The sequence below is a fragment of the Lissotriton vulgaris genome, chromosome 6 (genome assembly GCF_964263255.1).
Source record: "Lissotriton vulgaris chromosome 6, aLisVul1.2, whole genome shotgun sequence".
NCBI classification, from domain to species: domain Eukaryota; kingdom Metazoa; phylum Chordata; class Amphibia; order Caudata; family Salamandridae; genus Lissotriton; species Lissotriton vulgaris.
The window spans coordinates 1,457,991,221-1,458,012,047 of record NC_141694.1 but is presented as its reverse complement, the minus strand read 5'-3'; positions in this window follow the sequence as shown (position 1 = coordinate 1,458,012,047).

The window sequence follows — 20,827 nt, the reverse complement described above, 5'->3', positions numbered from 1 at the left end:
GGCATAAACCAAGTGAACAAGGTCCCAGTCCGTGTCTCCCTTGACAGACCTCACATATAGCAAGCAGGAACCTTGCTCTTAATGTAGAAGGGTGACCCAGTGGTCCTCACAGACACTGAAAGTCTCAGGTAGGTCACAGCAAGCTCCAGGCTTTAGCCCCTGCCACCATGCAGACAGTGCTGCTCCCTCACCAGCCACACAGGTAAGTCTGCTCGTCCACTTCACCAAGGCATTCCACACTCACCAGCCCCAAAGGCTCTCTGCAGGCCATCAATGGGGTATCGAGGGGTCCCCATGTTGCACAGGCCTCCCAGCATTTATTAGCATTTAGGGAGTAGGCCCTCACAGTACTTTTAGGCCTCATATCCATGCTCCAACATTCCGGCAAGGTGCATACTAAACCTCACCACCACATCAAAGAGTCCTAGGGAGGCATCAGTTGGTGCCAGCTGTACAGCAGCATGTGCAACCTGCGTCAGGTCTACCAGGTTTCAGTTTGGCCCACCTTGCTCTTCTTTTGATTGCTGAGTCTCGACGCTGCCATTTTCTATGTGGCCTGGAATTCAGACCAGGCATGCTCAGCAGCAAGTGCTGGGGAACATGGGCTTGCACCTCTGTGTCTCTTGACCGGGGCAACAAATGTCAGGATTGGGCCAGATGAGAGAGCCCCGCCGGAAGCTTCGCAATCCGCGTCTCAGCCCATTGGCATTAGACCAAACCCCATGTGCCCATAATCCCTGGAGATAGTTTTGGGCAAATGGGCAGGATTTTGCATATTTTCCCATCTTCATAGCTGTCACTTCCTCAGCCTTGATCTTCCAGACCTGCCCATTTCTAAGAAGATTTTGATGCTCGGTAAGGATCTCAGAAAATGTGATCATGTTTTCTGAGCTAAGGACCCCTGCGGTGGCTCTTGATAAAATACAAGATTCAGCATAAAGTTCACATTCCGCCCACTGAGTCTTGCATAAGTTCAGCCGTGTATTTTTATTCCACTTGGTGACCCACTGCCCACTTTTACAGTTGTTTTCCCATACCGTTTCTGTGCTCTGCATGCTACTATTTAAATGGTCACAATGTGATAGCAAAGCTTTCCATAACTTGAGATCTAAACTCTTGAACAATGTCCCCATGGAGATATGGACAATCTAATTTTTTCAGTTTTGAAGGTGGCTGTGAAAGTGTTTCTCTTAGCTAAGCTTTATGCCCTGTCTTATTGAATTTTCTTTTGTTGGTTCATTCTCTCTACTCTTTCACCCATAGTGACAAGGTGCCTCCATATATGTGTGCTTAATAACTGATAATGAACTAATTAATAATAATGATAATAATAATAGAAAGAAGAAGTGTAATAATCATAATAATAGTGGAGGGATATGAGATTTCTGCTCTGAAAGTTTTTACAAATTGCCTCTGAATACTATAAGGTGGCATTTCCCAATGTAAAGATACAACAGGCAGATTTACTAATTTTTCACGCAATGCAGGACAGCAAGCAAAGTTGCTGTGCTGTATTATGTGAAAGAGAGACAGCAGAATTGCACCAAATCAACTAAGCCATGGTTCATTTCAGCTGTTTCCTAGAGCTGGTGCACTGTGTGCTGGCTATCGCCTGTAGGGGCACCCATTCATTCTGGTGCAAGAGTGCCTGCCTCACAGGCAGAATTGTTTTGTGCAGGAAGAAGCACCGTCCTGCAAAATGACAAGTAAATCTGTAGAGTAAATCTGCCCCAACATTTCCAGGAATTCCCAGACAGATATGCACTTTATCAGTTACAGAGATCATTAGAATCAGTCATTTTAATAAACTTCTAAGACCTATTGGCTTTGATAATGATTTAATCCATACCGTACAGTACTGTGGCTGCTGTAGGCATGGCAAAATAAATGAAGAAAGATTTGATGATGCAGCCACCGCATCATTTTGTAGGCCCCGCTCATGCGTTTAGAAAGCTCCAACATGAGGATTCTTTTTTTATTTACAATCTGGGATGAATCAATAGATAGAAATAAAAGTAGCTTTTAAATCAAAGCACACATTTATTTCTGTAAAAAAATATTGGAGGATCAGGTTTGGAGGTGAAGCAATACAGCAGGCAGGTAAGAAGCAACAAAAGGTAGAGAAGACAGGTGAAAGAGAGCAATGTGCAGTGATTGGGCAGAATGAATGAATGAATGAATGAATGAATGAATGAGTATATTTGTAAAGCGCAACATTCACTCCAAAGAACATTAAGTGAGAGAGAGCCACACAAGTGTGGGTGGGCATAAAGAGTGAGAGGGAGAAAGTGCATGAGAGAGGCAAATGGAAAACACCTGCACTCTCATATCTTGTGTTTAAACAAAAAGAAAAAAAATCCCTAAAAGTTAAAAGAGGAAGAAAAGAAACAAACCAATCAAAGAGATGGTAAAGAGGCGTTGCTCCATGTGCAAGACAAACACTAGATTGACAAATACCCATCAAATAGGAAGCAGCTAAATGAGAGTGACCGAAAAGCGAACCAATGGTAAGTAATGGGCAGGTTCTAAGCCCCTGTATGTTCTTGGTAATCCCACAATATGTCTTTCACAAAAAGTAAACTGTTGCTGTCTGGTAGGCCCGACCTAAAAAGGGCTTATGTAATATTTACCTTTGTTTTCAAGTGCCCTACTGCTCTTGGATGAACCCTGTCTCCCATTTTTTCCTAGTTGGCTCCATTCAAAAAAGCGTACACTAGTGACAAAAGTATGCCTGATGTGTGCTACACAAAGCATAATATACTGTACGACAGCATAGAAAAACATAAAAATACACAAAAAACACAAAAGTAGCATAACACTATTACAAAATAACATAACATACCACCTAACAGCATAACATACCACAAAAACACACAAAGGGCCATACGTATGAAAGTTACTGCTTGCTAATTCCAAATAGTGATTTAATAGAAATTGGTATTTGGAATGTGCATAATAGTATGTACATATTGCCACCACCTGAAAATGAAGACAGCTCTAGCATCAGTGGCATATCTTACCAGATGGATGCTGTACATGGAGAACATACCGAGACACATCTGACACAGATATATCCGAAATTCCACTGCCAAGTCCTGCTGAGAAGATGGCAAACACCAGAGGTCATAAAAAGTTACTTTTGTATGCACTCAGATGTATGATACTAGATTGTTCTTTTTGTGTTTTCAAACTTTGTTGCTTTGTTTAAACAATTCCATCGTATAGGGATAAAGTTGATCATACACAATTACAATACATTATTACAACCTGAATAAAAGGTTATCTTTCAGTAATGGAAAAACAATACCTTCATGTGCATTGGCAATTTCATAGATGTAATCATTCTTACCTTAAAAATAGTTGTTTGTGATCTCTGTGTGTCATGTCCCATCCTGCTGATTTAGTAGTGGTGGTAGTTCATCATCTGAGTCTGATTCTGGTTCTGTGTTGATTTTCTGACGACGCTTCCTCATGGCTATGTTGTGAAGAATAGCGCATGTGGCAATCGTTTTGCAACTGGTCTCCGGTCTGTAGAGTAGTGTTCCACCAGTCTTATGTGGGCATCTAAAACATGATTATAGTATTCCAAAAGTCAGTTCAATTATTCATTGTGTTGTTTTATGCGCCCTTTTGGACCGTTTTTCCCTTACGGTTCTTGAATTCAAGGATGGTGTCAGTATCCAAGGTTGCAAGGCATATGCACTGTCTCCTTAAATAGTATGAGAAGGAGAAAAATGTTTGATTATTTGACTAACATGCTATTGAACACTGTATGAATTGAGGTTGTAATCCTCTTACCGAGTATAAAACCATTGTCAAATTCACCCTGATACAGATGGTTATTTAGTCCACTGTGACGTAAAATAAAGGAGTCATGTATGCTGCCTGCAACTCTGGCTACAAGGTCAGTTATAATGCATGAGACATCACACACTAACTGAACATTGAGTGAATGGGTGCTTTTCCTGTGTCTACAAATGAATTCATTTGCAGAGAGTGGGCACATGTGTTCCATCATCACAACCAATAACGTTTGCAAGCTGTGCTTCCCGATAAAACATTTTTGGGGTATGTTCAATATCTTGGTGAGTGTTTGGAAAAAAAACATATTGGTTCAATTTGCCAATTTACTTAGTTCCACATTACAAGCTGCCTAGAACGGTATCCCTGAAGGGACGAGGTACCACTTCGGACAAATACAAGTTTGCCAGTGTCTCCAAGGCCAGAACTATTGGATCCTCACACTTCGGACCTGGTAATTCTAGGCCCAGAGTCTCAGGCCCCTGAGACTTCAGAGGGGCTGTGGGGGCTGCAGACAGCTGTTATGCCTGGTCCCCTTCCACCCTCATACTTCAGCTGTGTAGAGAAGAAAAAACTTCCCCCAACTGAAAAGAACTGATATCTCTCATCCCTCTGTCTTCGGACCAGCCCCACGGCCGAGGAAAAAAAATTGATCAACCTTAACCAATGGCTCTAAGGATGTGGTGAATACTCGCAGATCTGGGCACGTAATTGCCCTGGGAGGGGAAACACATTCGGAATTGGACACGGATTACTGGCTCCATACATAACTTCCCATTTTGGGAGAAAACTTGTAATCCTCCTTATCTCACACAGAGATATCGACAAGTACTGTTAAAGCCAGACATGGTATCTCCCATTGGAGAGCTCGTGGAACTCATTATAAGGATCTTAGATATGTATATTCACCATCCGTTTGTCGTACTCACAAAAATGTATTTTTTGTCTGAACTTGTTTCCTGGTACCGGATTTCAGATATTGAAAAATAACAATGATGACAATGGTTTCTTCTATCTGGAATGCTGTGCACCTGTAACATGCAGCGCACCGTGGCTGCAGCCTATATAAAGAGAAGACATTCAGGAATGCCACTGTGCAGGTCACAAATGCATTGTTCTCTGCAATTAACTTATTTAAAATGGTTTGCTCAATATTTGCGTTCAGCGCGTTTCTTTGTTCCTCAGAGATATTTTTCTTTTCATTACACACTGCCACAACCTTTTACACCTGAAAATGATGGATTACTCTTTCAGTCTAGCAAAATATGGAATCAGTAGGAATGTTCCCCTATACTCCTCTGCCGTTAACCCGCAATCTGTATGCACACTGACGCTTCCACAGACGCTGCTTTTCCCTCTCATATATCTTCATGTGCGAGATGTGCACATTTAATTATGGTACTTGCACATTAACTTAAAAGTGAAAGGACAGAAATACATTTCTTGTAAAACATTAAAGACTTGTAATAAATGGTCAGTGTGAGTATGCTTGAGACGCACGCATTATACATTAAATTCTCGTATTACAATATAGCAGGATGGATGACACTATAGAAAAAAAAGCACAATGTATCAAAGCTATAGGGACTGGGTCAATGTTATGACAATCCACCAGTTGACAATGGTCTAGTTTTTGGTTCATGCATATAGTTTAGTCTTAAGTAATAAATGTATTCGCTCGTAACAGGCAGCGCTCTACAATAATAAGAAACAAAGCATAGTAACTTATTGCATGTCATGTATGATCTAATTTCAGAAGACTCAACAAAATGATTATACATGCACACAGCATGTATATTGAGGTGCGTTATGCTTCATGCTATTGTAAGCTGATTAGGACTGTGTGTTCTGTATAGCCAGGCTATCTCTTCTTTCTGTTGCACACAGCAGTCAGTATAAATGCGGGGTGTTTGTAAACTTTCTTCTAGGTTAGCCTACGCTATGCATGTGAGTCCAGCAGAGTGATGTATTTTGTAAAACGCATTCCAATTGCCATTTTAACTTATAGTTGCAGTCTTTAAGGTGAAACTCTGTAAAAGAATGGAGCAAGTGCCTTCTTGAAAAATGGCATTCAATATAAAACTATTGTTGCTGTTATCTATTTTTTTTTCTTTTTTTTTTTATCCTCATTTGCCACCTCGCCACCCATAACTTCTATCTTAGACCACCACTGGGCTTTTTATCTCATAGGCTGGTTTAGAGTGATGGGGCGTAGACATCACCTATTCTTGAGTCTGGCCTTTCTCTGGACTGCCCCTCTTGGCCACCTGACTCAACAGGTGTGTCTTCCTCCAACTCTATTTTTCGTCCTGGAGTACCATGTACCAGCGAGATAGGCACGGGCTTAATCATCGGAATTTAACACAAAATGTTCAACCAAAACATAAAAGGAAAGGTATCCAAAATCCTCGATTTCTCTTAGAATGGTCTAAAATATCAAGCTTAGCCATCTACCTCATGGCTAAAATCCAATCCAATAAACTAGGACTAAGCGGTGAGACCCATAACTTGCATATCTCTCTGCGCGCTAGCAACATGGCATAAAAAATAAGTCTAACATTATTATTCATAAATCTATTTTCTAAGTCGTGTCTCCCCGTAATAATTAATTCAGGGCTTACCTCAATGCGTTGGTTCAGAGATTTGGAGAGAGAATTACTTACATCTATCCAGAATTGCATTATTTTTGGACAGGACACAAACATATGCAAATCATCCACATTTGGGGCTTTACATTTCGGACATCCAACAATTCCGCCGGCTTTGAATTTGGAGAGTCTATATGGAGACCAATATGCCCTGTGGATGGTAAACAAAAGATTTCGCCTTAGGTTTGCAGGTTTAACGATACTATAGAGCATAGACATAGTTACTTGCCATTGGTTTTCTGTCGCGATCCTTGGCAAGCTATCCATTCACAGGGTCTCTGGCAAGACAAACGGTCCATCCTCCTTTTCTAATATCGCCCAATACCAGAAGGCCACTTCCTTCTTAAAAATCTCTGTCTCCAGCTTCAACTTAAAGTCATTTTCAATTCCAATCTCTGTTTCCAAGTCATTAACCCAGCTTTGGATCTGTAAGTATTTATATTTTGAGAAAACCGGTCCCCACATTTGTTGGCATAAGCTCCATGATATAAGTTTGCCATCTGGAAACAAATCTTTCCACCTCTGCAGAGCAGGTTCCTTTTTCAGGTGTAGTGCCAACGCATCCTTTGTCCAAGATGGAGCGCCAGGAGACTCCCAAATTGGCGCCATATAGCTAAAATAAGGCAATTTTACTACCTTTCTGATTTTATGCCATATCTCTGCCAAGTCCCGCAAAATCTTGAGTCTCACCTTTTTAAAAAATTTAGGGTCTGAGAACTTATATAAAAAACCAAAATCATGATATCCAGACCTTTTCAGCAAAAAACCAAACATTTCTCCAATCGGAGATTTAAGTAGGGTGCCCAACAACATCCTACAGTTTTTTAAACAGAAAGCCCATGCATAAATTTGAATATCTGGGGCCGCCAACCCTCCTTTATTAATTCTCCTCCTTAGTTTTTTCCATGAAATCCGAGAGCCCTTTGACGTCCAGATGAAAGATGTTATCACACTCTGTAGTTTGACCAGCCATTCCTTTTTGAAACCAAGTGGGATAGTCTCAAACAAAAAAGTAATTTTCGGTACTATCACCATTTTTACAAGATTAGATCGTCCATATATAGAAAGTGGTAAATTCATCCATCCTTTTAATGTAGCAGCGACTTCTTTTTTAATCCTATCAAAATTAGTTTTTGCTAGATCTTCAATCTTTTGTGTTATCCTAACCCCCAGATATCTCATTTCTGTTGTTGTTTTAACCCCCCCTGTATTGAGATTCCAGGCCATAATTTCAGTCTTGTCTTGATTTATCTGATAACCTGAGATCTTTCCAAATTCCTTCGTTATTTTAACCAGATTCTCCAAAGAAAGCAACAAATTAGAAGAATAGACAATAATATCGTCTGCATATAATCCTAGTTTCTTTGTCCAATCCATAGACACAAAAGGGGGTATCTCTTCTCTGGCTCTAATTTTGCAAGCAAGAGGCTCAATGTATAAATTAAAAAGCAAGGGTGATAAAGGACACCCTTGTCTGGTGCCCCGCATTACTTTAATTGGATGTGTGAGAATGCCGTTAACCAAAACGCGTGATGTCGGTGAACAGTACAAAGCAAAAAGAGATTGCGTGAATGTATCTCCTAAGTTAAGATATTGCAAGAGAGTTTTTAGATAAGTAAAGTTGACTCGATCAAAAGCCTTGGCAGCGTCTAACGCGATCACTGCCAAGGGGTATTCAAAATTAGAAGCCATATCTATCATACCTATCAATGAAAATGTTAATTCTTTTAGATACCTTGCCTTAATAAAGCCCCTTTGGTCTTCGTGAATCAATTTATGTATAACTTTACCGAGTCTATCAGCCAACATTTTTGAAAAGACGGGTTACGAAAGTGGAACATATAGGGGCACATCTATCAGATCATTCAGCTGTAAGTTTGAATTTAGGTTTAGTCACAGATGAGGTGAGCTCTGTCTGGAGATTAGATAGAACCATTTTAGCGGATGAAGAATTTCTAGAAGCTTTAAAAGATGAGCTATGAGTTTTTCTAGATGTGAACGTTGGATCAGCTAAGGAGGACATAGTTTGGGAAACCTGTAAAGCTTTTATGAGAGGGCGATTGGGAGCTCAGGGGGCTAAGAAGCGGAGGTTGTATCATAACTTGATCACTAATTTGGAGAAAGAAATTCGAGAATGTGAGAGCAGTCAAACTGCACAGGCAGGAAACATCTTCGAAGAAGGAGTCAATAATAAACTTTTAGATCTAAAAATAGAACTTACGGCAGTACTCGCTCGAAGAGTTAAAGAAAGATGGGACGCTAGTCAGTTGGCACATTTTTCATATGGAGAGGGGTGTGGCAATTTACTAGCGTGGAAAGCCAAAAAAGACTTCGTACGTAATCAAATAAAAGAGATTAAGAAGTCGGACTCAGGAGAAGTTATAACAGAGCGGAAGCAGATAGTAGAAGCATTCTTTGATTATTTTGTGAATGTGTACACAGAGGACCTCTGCCGGAGTAAAGTAGAGATAGAAAGATGGCTACCCTTGGTGAAACCACTCTCTGATGATTATATGGAGGAGTTGAATAAGGAAGTCACCCAAGATGAAGTGTTGAAAGTGATCAAGGAGAGTAAAAGAGGGAAAGCTCCTGGTCTGGATGGCCTCCAAGGCGAGGTATATAAAGTGTTAAGAGAATTAATTGCTCCCACATTATGTCAACTATATAACAAAATCTTCAGAGGGGAGGTAACAATACCTAGCTCGTGGAATGAGGCAACAATCACCCTAATACTTAAACCAGGGAAATCTCCTAGGAGTTTAGATGCCTACAGACCTATCTCGCTTTTAAATTGCGACTATAAATTCTTTTCAAAAATTTTGGCTGATAGACTCGGTAAAGTTATACATAAATTGATTCACGTTGTTGTTATCTATTGTATTTCAATATCAAATGACTGGCAAAAAAATTATTACTAAAAAGCAACGCCAAGCAATCACGTTGGAAAGACTCAGGTTGTCTGTGGGAGAAAGCAACACAAAAAGCAGCATGACGGTCAGTGCCAAGGTCAATGGGAGCAACATAATATGAGAAAAAATTATTCTGGCCAGATTCACCTGTGGATTGCACACCATTCCCAACTCACAGAAGGAGACCTGGACCTTGCACTTCCCTTTCCCACACGGAAGTCCTAAATTGGTGCAGGGCTACTGCACATAATGCAAAATGTTATAGGAGAAGCAAATACCCCTCCCATCCAACCATTGCAGGCCTCTGTACCTTACTGTTTAAGTAGTGCATGGGCAGTGAAGTTCACACTTACGCACATATCCTTAAATTAGAGGTAGGGATGTAATTAACAGTATTGACATGAAAGAACCCTTGACATCAGCAGGCCCTCTTGGCTTTACCCTGATGATTCTCCAGAGCCAATGCAGAGGGCCGCAGCCCTTTGGTGTGACATGCATGAAGATGTGTCTGCAAATGCAAGCACAGGGTCTCCCGCAGTTTATTGGTATTTTGCACATTACAAAAATATAAAACTTTGTGACATATAATGAATAGGAAGTTACACAGGCGAGCCAGTAGGGATACGTGATTTACACTTGTCTGCCCCACGTTTCTGCAACCGACATTAAACATTTAACATTGAACATATAGGTGTTTGCGTGTGGACGCGTGCTGCGATGTAACGACAAAACATAAATGTGTTTGGCGGCTGTTTAGTGTTAGATTACACTCCCTTCGCTGGGTTACTAGCAGTTGGTCAGGCTTGTACAGTGTTTTATGGAGGTTTGTATGAGCTGAGGAAATTGTCTAATGTTGACCACATTTCACGGTCGGGGTTTCTCCAGGGTGTTTGTCTTAATGCAGTGATGTCTGCCCCCGTTAGGAATGTGACCCAATTCAGCCACCCTTTGAATGTGGCTGTGGTGGTATCTTTCCACTTGGCTAGTTCTGTTTTGACTGCTGTCGTCAGGAGAAAGTCTAGCAGGTACCTGTCCTGCTGTGTGGCTAGATCTGTTGTGATATGAGCGGTGGTTGTTGTGGCAAATGAGTGTTCTAGAGTGGATCCTAGGGCTTCGCTGATGAAGCTAAACACCTTCCCCCAGAATTTGCTAACCTTACTACATTGGAAGATGAGGTGTGCGAGGTCTCTCCCTACTGCACCGCAGTTTCAGCAGCTGTCATTGTCTCTCAGGCCTAATGATGCTAGGTGAGCCGGTATCCAGAATGCTTGGTGTAAAAGCCAGAATTTAGTTTGTGCTAGCACCGGGGATATCATGTTTTTTGATGGGGCTGCCCAGACCATTTGTAGTTCTTGTTCTGTGAGATTGGAGCCAAGTTGCGTTACCCAGTAGGTGCTGTTTTTTAGCGTTTAGTTTGGAGGATCCTGGGCGGAGGAGCTTGTACAAGTGCGAGACCTGGTGACCTGTCTTGTTTATGTTTTCCATGTATTGGAAGATTGAGGGCTTTTGTTTGGTTAGTTTAGATTTTGTTAGGGCTGTCTTGATAGCTAAGAAGTTGTAAAGTTCCACTTCGGGTAGGTCGTGACGAGTTCTCAGGCTGTTGAAAGTTTGGGGCGATCCTTCCTCCTCCAGCTGAGCTGGGTATGAGAGACCTACTTTTTTCATGTTTGCATATCGAGGGTCTTCCCTCTGTATTTAATCTTGGGGTTATCCCAGATTGATTCCCAGAGCGAGTTCCTGATGCTGAATTGGAGCTTCCGGTCTACTTTGAGCAGCGTCTGCCTAGTGATCTTGAAGATCGGGTTGCTCTTGTGTGCTTGCTTGTTGACTGCGAGGAGAGTAAAAGGGTCTGCATTATTTAAGATGGCTTTCCCTATAGAGAGCCAGGTTGGTGTGTAAGGCTGCCTAGTCAGTACCCAGTGCATTCCTTGTCTGGCTATGAAGGCTGTCTGGAAGGTTCTCAGGTCCGCCACATTAAGACCCCCTAGCTTTTTACCTAGTCTGAGTTTTTGGAGGCTGATTCTGGGTGTTTTGTCACGCCATAAAAATTTGTTTAGCAATGGGTCTATTTTTTTGTGGAATTAGTCTGTGAGAGCCAGGGGGAGCATTCCAGCTAGGTAGTTTACTATGGGAGTGACCATCATCTTCACAGTGTCTACTCTGCCCCACCAAGTGATGAACTTGGGCAACCAGGTATCTAGCAGGCCTTTTATCTTTTCTGGAGTGGTTTTCTCATTCTGTTCCAGAGTCGATCTTAACATCCTGCAAAAGTGGATACCTAGGTATTTGACAGAACTAGGTTGCCCAGCCAGGGAGTGTTTTGCGTAAAGTTCGATAGTGTGCATGAGTGCTGGTATAGAGTGAGCGGGCCTCTCCGTTATTATGAGTAAGTCGTCTGCGTAGGCAGCCAGTTCGGCTGTGGTGTTGTTAATGTTTACTCCCGCTATACTGCTGTTGTCTATGATATCTCTGATCAGGGGTTCGAGAGCGAGAAGGAACAGCAGAGGGGATATAGGACATCCTTGTCTCGTCCCCTTTTCGAGATTAAAGGGGGCTGAGGTCGCTCTGTTGATTGCTATCTGGGCTTTGGGGGATTTGTATAGAGCCATGACTTTCCTCATGAAGCTCTTGCCCAGGTTGTGCGCCTGCATGCTTTTCTCTAAGAAGTGCCAGGATACCCTATCGAAGGGTTTTTCTGCATCTAGCGTGATGGCTACTGTTGGGCTAACTTTTTTGGAGGAGTGTTCCATGACCTGGCAGAGGAGTCTCGTGTTATCATGCGACATTCAAGTTTTTAGGTAGCCTACCTGTGAATTTCCGATTAGCTGTGGAAGAACTTTATTTAATCTTGTGCAGAGGATTTTGGCGTATAGCTTGCAGTCTAAGTTTATGAGTGATATAGGACGGTAGTTTTTGGGCCATCGAGGGTCTTTGTCTTCCTTAGGTATGACAATTATATTGGTTTGTGACATGAATTCTGTCACTGCCCCCTCTTTCTCACAGTGGTTAAAGACTTTTCTCAAACTGGGACTAGTTGGTCTTGGAAGGTTTTGTAAAAGGGCGCGGTGTATCCGTCTGGTCCCGGGGCTTTGCCGTCTTTTAGTGCCTTGATGGCTGTAGTGATCTCGCTAGTTTTTATGTCCTGACCTAAAGCTTCCTGTTCTGTTATCTTGGGTAGATTAAGGCTGTCTAGGTAGGCTGAGCATCCCTCCTGGTCTAGGTTGTCGTCTTTTTTGTAGAGTTCTTTGTAGAATTCCTTGAATGTGTGTATGATTTCTTTGTTCCTGGTGTGTGGCTTGTTGTTAGTATCCATGATTGTAGAAATACATTGTTGTCTTTGCTTGTATTTGAGGTATGACACAAGTGTTTTGCCCACTTTGTTAGCCTCCCATAGGTTGATTTGTTTATATTTCCTGATCCACAGACCTGCCCATTCGCTCAGAATTGTGTTGAATTCGTATTTTTTCCCTGTGAGTTCTACGTGAGTGGCTGCGTTGGAGGTATCGCTAAGGGGTTTCCTTTCAAGTTCTTTGATGTCCTGTTCTAGTTGGTTTAGTTGCGCTTTTGTTTCTCTATCTCTCCTGGCTTCGATTTCTATCAGCTTGCCCCTGATGATTGCCTTAAGGGCATCCCATAGGCACTTTGGGTCTGTGTCAGGTATATCCTTTTCTGTGATGTAATCCTTTATGGCTTTCTCTATTCTGTCTTTGCCTCTTTTTCTGCGTGTGATGTGCTCGTTGTGTCTGCCCGTGAGTTGTAGGCTGATGCACGAATGATCTGAGATTGTTCTAGCTGCAATGTCTGTGTGTTCTATCAGGTGTGTGTGTGAGGCTGAGATGAGGATGTAGTCTATTCTACTGTATGAGTTGTGTGGTTAGAGTGAAAGGTGTAGTCTCTGGTATCGTGGTATTGGAGTCGCCATGGATCTTTTAGGTTGAACTTGATGCATATGTTTTTTAGAGTATTGAGGGACGCCGGGGTCGGGTTTGTGATCCTGTTTGCCTGTCTAGGGTGTGGTCTAGGGCTAGGTTGAAATCGCCTGCCAGAACATTCATGTCGCACGGCTGGTAAGCTTCTATTTGCCTCGTTACCCCTTCCCAGTAACTAGTCTCGTCTGTGTTAGGAGCGTAGGTGTTGGTTATCAGTATAGTTTCATCTCCTCTTTTCAGGTCGGTGATCAGTAGTCTCCCCAGGTCTTCACACTGTTCTTTTTCAATAGTTATCTTGGATTTGCTATTTATTAGGGTGATGATGCCCCGTTTTTTCCCTACTGCTGGGGAGCAGGCGACCTGAACTATCCATCTCGCATTGAGCTTGCTTGCGTCTTCTCTGGCTAGTTTTGTCTCTTGTAAGAGGAGGATGTCTCCTTTGGTCTTACCTAGGTAGTCTAGTACTTTCTTCCTCTTAATCGGGTGATTTAGACCCTTGACGTTAAGGAAGACTATCTTCAGGTCAGCCTGCAGAGAATTGTTGTTATTTGGCAACATGGTTTGCGGGGCCCTGGTGAGTGTTGATGTGTGTAGTAGTGGTTTGATGAGGTGGTTTTCTTAGTGCGTGTGATCTAACTGACCATTTGTTAATGACAAGGACAAGGACGTGGAAAAAACTGAACAAAAAGACGGTACGGACAATATGTACACCGAAAACCCCCTCCTCCCCCTCCCTCCCTTCTCCCATCCCTACTCGCCCCTCCCCTCCAACCCCTCCCCCTCCTTGCAGCTTTGTCGTACAGTAGACGTGCGACAGCAAGGTCCCTCCCGCCCCTACTTTCCCCAGGATAGTCAGAGATCGCCTTGTGCTGCGCATAGCATTGGCCTTGCGACTTTCATGGGTGGGTCTGTCTATTGCAGTTGTCCCTCTAAAGCTAGTTGTCGATACAGTGACCCCCCGTATGAAAGTGAAAGGATATAGTCATTCATATGTTCCGTCTCGCTTGTCCAATCACTTCTTGTGCATCGGTGTGTAGGTTCGCGCTCTGCCATGTCTATGGCGAGCTTTCCATGAGGTAGATTCTGCTATGCAAAGGATTTTTGGTGCAGTCATGAGGTAAATTTCTGGTAAAGTCAAGCAGTCTTATCGTGCACCCATTTATTCCGTACGAAACTGACGAGTGGCATCTTGTGTTTCTGCTTAGTCTATAGAGTGGTCTGGTGAGGCACTTCTCTTGCTGGTGTGTGTTGACATCTCCATTACCTGAGTGGTTGGACTGTCTAGGTAATGAGCAAGTTCCATGGGATCTTCGAAGGTTAGTGTGACTCCTTTGTTGATTATTCTGAATCTTGTTGGACCGGCGAATGAAAAGGTGATGTTCTCTTTCTTTAGCCTATCTCTTAGGGCTAAGAAACCCTTGCTGATGTCGACTGTGGTTTTTGAGTAGTCCTGTGTGAGGATGATTTTGTTTCAGTTCCACTGCAGGTTGTGATTCTTTCTTGCAACTCCAAAGATAGCTTCAGTTTGATGTGAACGCAGTGGTTTACAAATTATTGGTCTCGGTCCTGTTCTGTTAGATTGTCTTATGGCTGGGACTCTGTATGCCTTGTCTAGTTTGAATGGGTTCTCGAACCTGAGGTTAGTTTGCTTGGAAATGAGGTTTTGCAGGGGTGACACGCACGGGCCCGCCTTGTATTCTTCGCCCTCTGGTACTCCCAGAATTCTTATATTACCTTTTCTGCTTCTGTCTTCGAACTCTGCTGCTTACTTGCGGAGGTCTGTAGTAGCTTTAGCTATGTTGCCAATTGCCTTTCAAGTGAGCTGTGACCTGTCTTCAATAATACTGACTCTCTGTTCCACTTCGGAGAGTCTGCTGTTCTCTGTGCGAATGTCCGCTCTTATAGCTGCCAGTGATGCTGGATCGCGTCCGTAGTTTTTTTTGTAGACTTTGCTAGGTCGTGGACTTCCGCAAGTTTTTGAGGATACTGTCTAGAGTACTGCTGATGTTGGATTTTTGTTTTATTGGTGATTCAGAGACTCCTTCTGGTTTTGTCTTTTTCAGCAGTTGTTTCCCATCATTACCGGCCATTTTGGCTATGACCCATTTTATTAATAGGCTGTTGAATCTCTTACCCCTTTGTGAGTCGCTGTTCTCCTGTGTGTCTGCTCTTATATGTATATTCAGCTGTTGTTGTGAGTGCTGCTTGGATTTTCTTAGCTCTTGGCTACCTGGTACTTTGGCCTTGTTGTGTGCACTGCCTGCTCGTTAGCTGATGCTTCCATGGTTAGGCTTGCCCTGTTTGTCTCGCTCAGGGTAGACTGTTAGTTTTGTGGGTCTTGACCCTCTCCTTTCGTATTCTGTTTGTACTGGAGATAGCGTTGTTCCTGGGCACCGCTTTGGTTCTGTTCGTGCCCTTGTTTTCCTATGATGACTTGTGGTGGTTTGTCTCGTTCGCTTTTGCGCTCACTGAGCAGTGCTCTTTTGGCCTTTTCGGTTTCGCTCTCCACTGGTGTGGGTAGCTCTGGTGTGGGATGCACTTTATCGCCGTGAGTGGTCTTTTAGTTGTTGGCTTAAAGTCACTTTCACGCAGGTGGTGGCAGATAGTAAGCCCTGGTATGGCTTAAGCTTTTCTGCTAGCGCCTCAATGATGATTGCTACAGCCGCGCCAGCTCTGTTCCTCATAGGGCAGGTTTGATCACGAATGCGGCATCTTCTTATTGTTCTGAAATTCCCCCTTCTCCGAATTGGGCCGTGGATGTTTTCTGTTGTTTCCTACTTGCTTTAGATATGAGATTACGAGATACAAGATACGAGACTAGTGGCTGTATGCTCTGGACTCCTCTCATGCTGCTCTTCGCTGGATTGGGCTGCTCAAGATGGCAGTACTCCTCGTTGGTTTCGGTTTCACCCACCGTTGGTCTGGGCTGACCACTGTTGCTTCTTGCTTCTTATTACTCCTGTCTGCCCCTCCCCAGTAATAAGTTGATGTTATCGCTGTGCAGTTTCTGCTGCAGAAAGCAGCTGCTGGAGTGTCTTATTGGGCGTTTTTTGGGAGCCTCTGTTACGTCTGCTCTCGTACCGTTCTTCTTTGGCTGGGTCAGCGCAAGATGGCAGCGCCCAAAGTTAGTTTCGGTTTCACCTCCGCTTGTCCGGATTGGGGGCACCACCGCTGTGTGCACTTATATTGAATTCTTCCTGTGGAAGGTGGGTCCAATAGTGGGAGTTGTACGTCGATTTTGGGTCAACTGGGCTGCTGGATAGCGCCTGTACCCCCCTCGGGTGCATCCTGGCTGTCTGGCTTCCCAAGATGGCTGCGCCCTGCTGTTTCGTTTCACTTTCTGAGCGCTGAAGGTGATCGCAGTTAGGCCCTTGTCGGGGTCAGGGAAGCAGGGTATACTGCCTGGGGAGGAGGGGCTATGAGCACTGACCTCTTGGCGGCGGTTCTCCGAGGTATGTTCTTTGTACCAGCGCCTTCGTTGTATCACCAATTGTTTCCTCTCTTACTCCGTCGCCGCCATTTTGTTTCTTTCCTCCCACTGCCGGAGATCGTCTTCTTACAACCGATTTAGTCAGTAGTGTCGTAGTTGTCGCCCTGTGTGCAGCCGCGGCCCGTGGAGGGAGTTCGGTGGGGCAGGAAGGCGGTGCAGGGGAGGGGCAGGGTGGGGGGTGGTAAACAACGGAATATGGATAATTGCAGGTAAGTAAAGAATTTAATAAATAAAACTAATTTCGTAGCGCACCTTGCATTCACAAATAAAGTTGGAAAAGTACAGGATCCCTGCCTCTGCCGCACGTACTTTGCTAAATTTGTTATTTCTGAACATTTCCAATAGTACTCCTGGAAATTCATGTCAGTTACAAGCTTCCAAACATACTCTTTGGAAGGTGTTGTGAATGCTTAGAGTCCTATTTCCCTGTATCGAGTTCTCCAAGTTGGCGAATTCCACACAGGAAGAATAGGATCCCCATGTTCAAACAAACACTTTTTTTCATCCATGGGGAAAATATTTTTCTCCATGGAGAGAGCTTTTCCACTACACCCACGGTAAATTTTGGGGTTGGCCCATTTTCCCACCTCTTGAGTGGGATTTACGGCTGCAGAAAAATGTGCACTCATTTTGCAGTTTTCTGCACACCTAAAAGGGCTTGCACCTACTACCTACTACCGCCCCATTCACAATTACCACAATCAATTGATATTAATGGAGCCGTTGAAGTCGAGTCTTTAATGTACAAGATAATGTTGGTACAATTTATGTATTTTCAGCGTTACACAGACCACGAGTGAATTTGTGTCATGTGAATCTGTTTCCATCTTTGAAGACTTTAGCGATTTGTGTCCCAAATGCCTTCCCTTCTGTCTTTTTACAACACCAGTCAATTTACCTACATGCATTGCAGAACAATTTGAAACAGAAGTGCACATGGCCCACATCAGTGGGAACAGGCTCATCAGAAGCGAGGAAAAAGTAGGCCAGAGGATCAAGGGCTTGTTTGAAAGAGAGGTGAACATGTCTGTCGTAGATTGGTGGTCATGGGCTTGTGGAAAACAGAGGGAGAAGCCGACTCGGGCCATAGGAAAAGAGATCACCAGCTTGTCATGAAGAGAGGTGATACAGCTCATCTTATATAGTTTGTCACAAATGTGTCGGTATGAGATGCAGACTAAGGATACTGCAGTGGTGTTTAAGAGCTTGTGAACGATAGATGGAGCTCACCCACCACAGATTGTTGGTCATTTGCTTGTCAGAAAGAAAAGTGCACTTGTACCATCACAGAGTTGCCAAGGGCTTGTCCGAAGATAGGTGGACTTGGTCCATTACAGACTGCTGTTCATGGGCTATTCAAAAAGGAAGATGGATTTCGGTCCATGTCAGAGGTGGGCAAAATCCATCACAGTTTGGTGGTCACAGGCTCTACGAAAGAGAGGTGCACAAAGCCAACCAACTTCCAATAAGTCCACAAATATTTTTTAGTTCTTACTTTCATTGTGAGGGTGAGAAAGTGTGCTGAAATAGTCATGCAGGTTTTTAGAAGGACTTTCAAAATCTCACAGGTTCTTGAACTCCATAGCATCCACTTAACAAGGTGACCTTGTGTAAAGGATGTGGTTTAAAGAAATACCACTCCATGGTTTGCCTGGATGTGGAACTACAACTGTACTATATGTTTGGCGAATGCGGACTACAGGCTGAACATGCTGTATGCCACACCCTCTCTCCACTTCCAGGATGAGGGCAGCAGAGACGCTGTATCGCTGTGTGCATGGCCGGAATGGCCACAGCCGTTTTTATGTGTGGGAGCCAGTGAGGCTCTGGTGCTCACTGTGAAACCGAGCATCGCGGTGGGGCTAATCTCTTACCCTGGACGGCAGGAAGCGGCTGCATGAAAGGGGAAATGGAGAAAAAAATCAGTCCAGGCACAGAGCAACTTGCTGGAAAGCCTCCGTAACTTCAAAAGCAGTATTTAAAGACTGGCTGGTGGGAGCCTTAACACCAACCAAGCTCCTGAGTTTCTATTTTTTATCCCTGCTGGGCTGCTCTGGCATAAATATGGAGGATATAAATAATATTAAGGACGCATTTAAAAAAAATATCTGTTAGAATGGGCAGCGTCACCTCCCAGTATTCAAGCAGGCTTGCTGCTTCTGAGACTCACTTTCACTGCGCCATCAGGGGTCCACCAGATTTCTCTCCAAGGGGTAAGTGCATGTGCTCTGCTCCCTGTCTGTGCATGGTGCTTTTGTATTACTTGGTAGAGGGTCGCTTGGGGGGGTTCTATGCACTAAAGCCTTCTTACTCCTTTCCTGGGACCCTTCGGTAATCCATCACAAGAAAGTAGTAGAAACACTTTCCAGGACTCTCAATATGCAAAATGGCTCCAGAAATACAGCTGCATCCCATCTTGATTTCCCAGTTCTAGTTCAGAGGGTTAAAAAGCAGGCTGTACAATCAGCGGTCCAGACTAATTGTGCATCAACTTTGAGGAAAGATCTGGGTCTGCCCACAAAAAAACTGTGAGATGGTGACCGCAGAGCTCTCCCAGAAACACAATCCCGGGTGGGGGCTTCCGCTGATCTGGACACAAGTATCAGTCCCGTCCCTGTTGTTTCTCCTGGTGCCGGACCCCTAATTGCGCAAATTTTGGAGGATCCAGAGGTGACAACTCCCGGGGGCGGTGCTGTGGCTGGAAAATCCAAGGAACTTAAAAAATACCCTCCATTTTCCAAAATTAATTTGGGTTAACATCTGACATAGAGGGAGCGGAGAGTATTCCACCAACAGCTGAACAACCTGCATACTCCACTAAAGGGATGTCTCTCGGTGGTGGCAGCATTGTTCTTTTACAATCTCAAGTACAATCCTCTCCTGGTCGGGGTTTAAGGGGTCTACCCGCGGTTGAAGACGATGGGAAGGCTGTACCTGATAATGCTGCAACTTCTGTGGCATCCGCCGTTACATCTGTAACATCTGCAGTGCAATATAAAACTGGGACTGAATCAATTCAGGAAAATTCTTCTCATGGTGATAGATCTTTTTCTTTGTGATGGGATGCTAAGAGCCTGCTCAACTTAATTCTGGAAGAGATTAGAGATCTCAAAACCTCTCAATCGACGGAAATTGCTGCCATCTATGCCTGCCTCTCTAAAATCGAAGCTAACATGGTGTTCACCTCCTCAGACTTTCCATTATTTTGCATTTTCTCAGATATATCTGCCTCCGCAGCTAAAAGGTGGAAAGAATATGTTAAAATGCTGCACTGATTTAAAGAACAGGGGGCACAGGCTATGATTGCACAACAAAGCAAACTAAAAGTGATTGTGAAAGGGAGATTTCATGTATTTTGCAATATCCCTGAAGCAAAGGAATTACTGCAACAAATCTCTTCAAGCAAATCCTAGATTTTTTAGCTTAGGGCCTTATAGTTGCTGCTATAATCAGTTGTGCAGTTGTTCTTTTGTCTGTTTTCTCTTCCTATTTGAGTCTGGTTTTCTATTTTCCTATTTTCCTTGTAGATTATCGTGGGGTTAATCTTCTTTCTTTTTTTTTTTGCACGTCCTGGTTGAGGAGGGAGGGGTATGTAGGCCGGTTGTACCTGGCACAAGGTCAAGGTGCCAGTTTTTGGGAGTTGGGTAAGCCTGTCAAGCATGAGCAGGGACGTGCACTGCTCACCGCAGTTTTTCGGGGAGGGGGGTCTACGGGGTGGAATGGGTAGCAAGAGGAAAAAAAGAAATTCATTTGTAAATTCTAGATTCATCCAAATTTTACCTATAAATCTACATCTTGCTAGGGCGAGCGGGGAAGTAATGACAGATTTTATGTCCCTCCATAAAACTTTAGCCCATCCTGTGTACCCGATAGGATCATATTGCGCAGTGTATTAATGGATAAAAAGGAAATCTTTAAGGTGGTCTCTTTTAATGTAAACTGACTCAATAATAAAAAGAAGATGCGGGCCATTGAATCATGGAGTAAGACAGAAAACCCAGCCGTTATTTCAATTTAAGAATCCCATATAGCAGAGGGGAAGCTAGCACA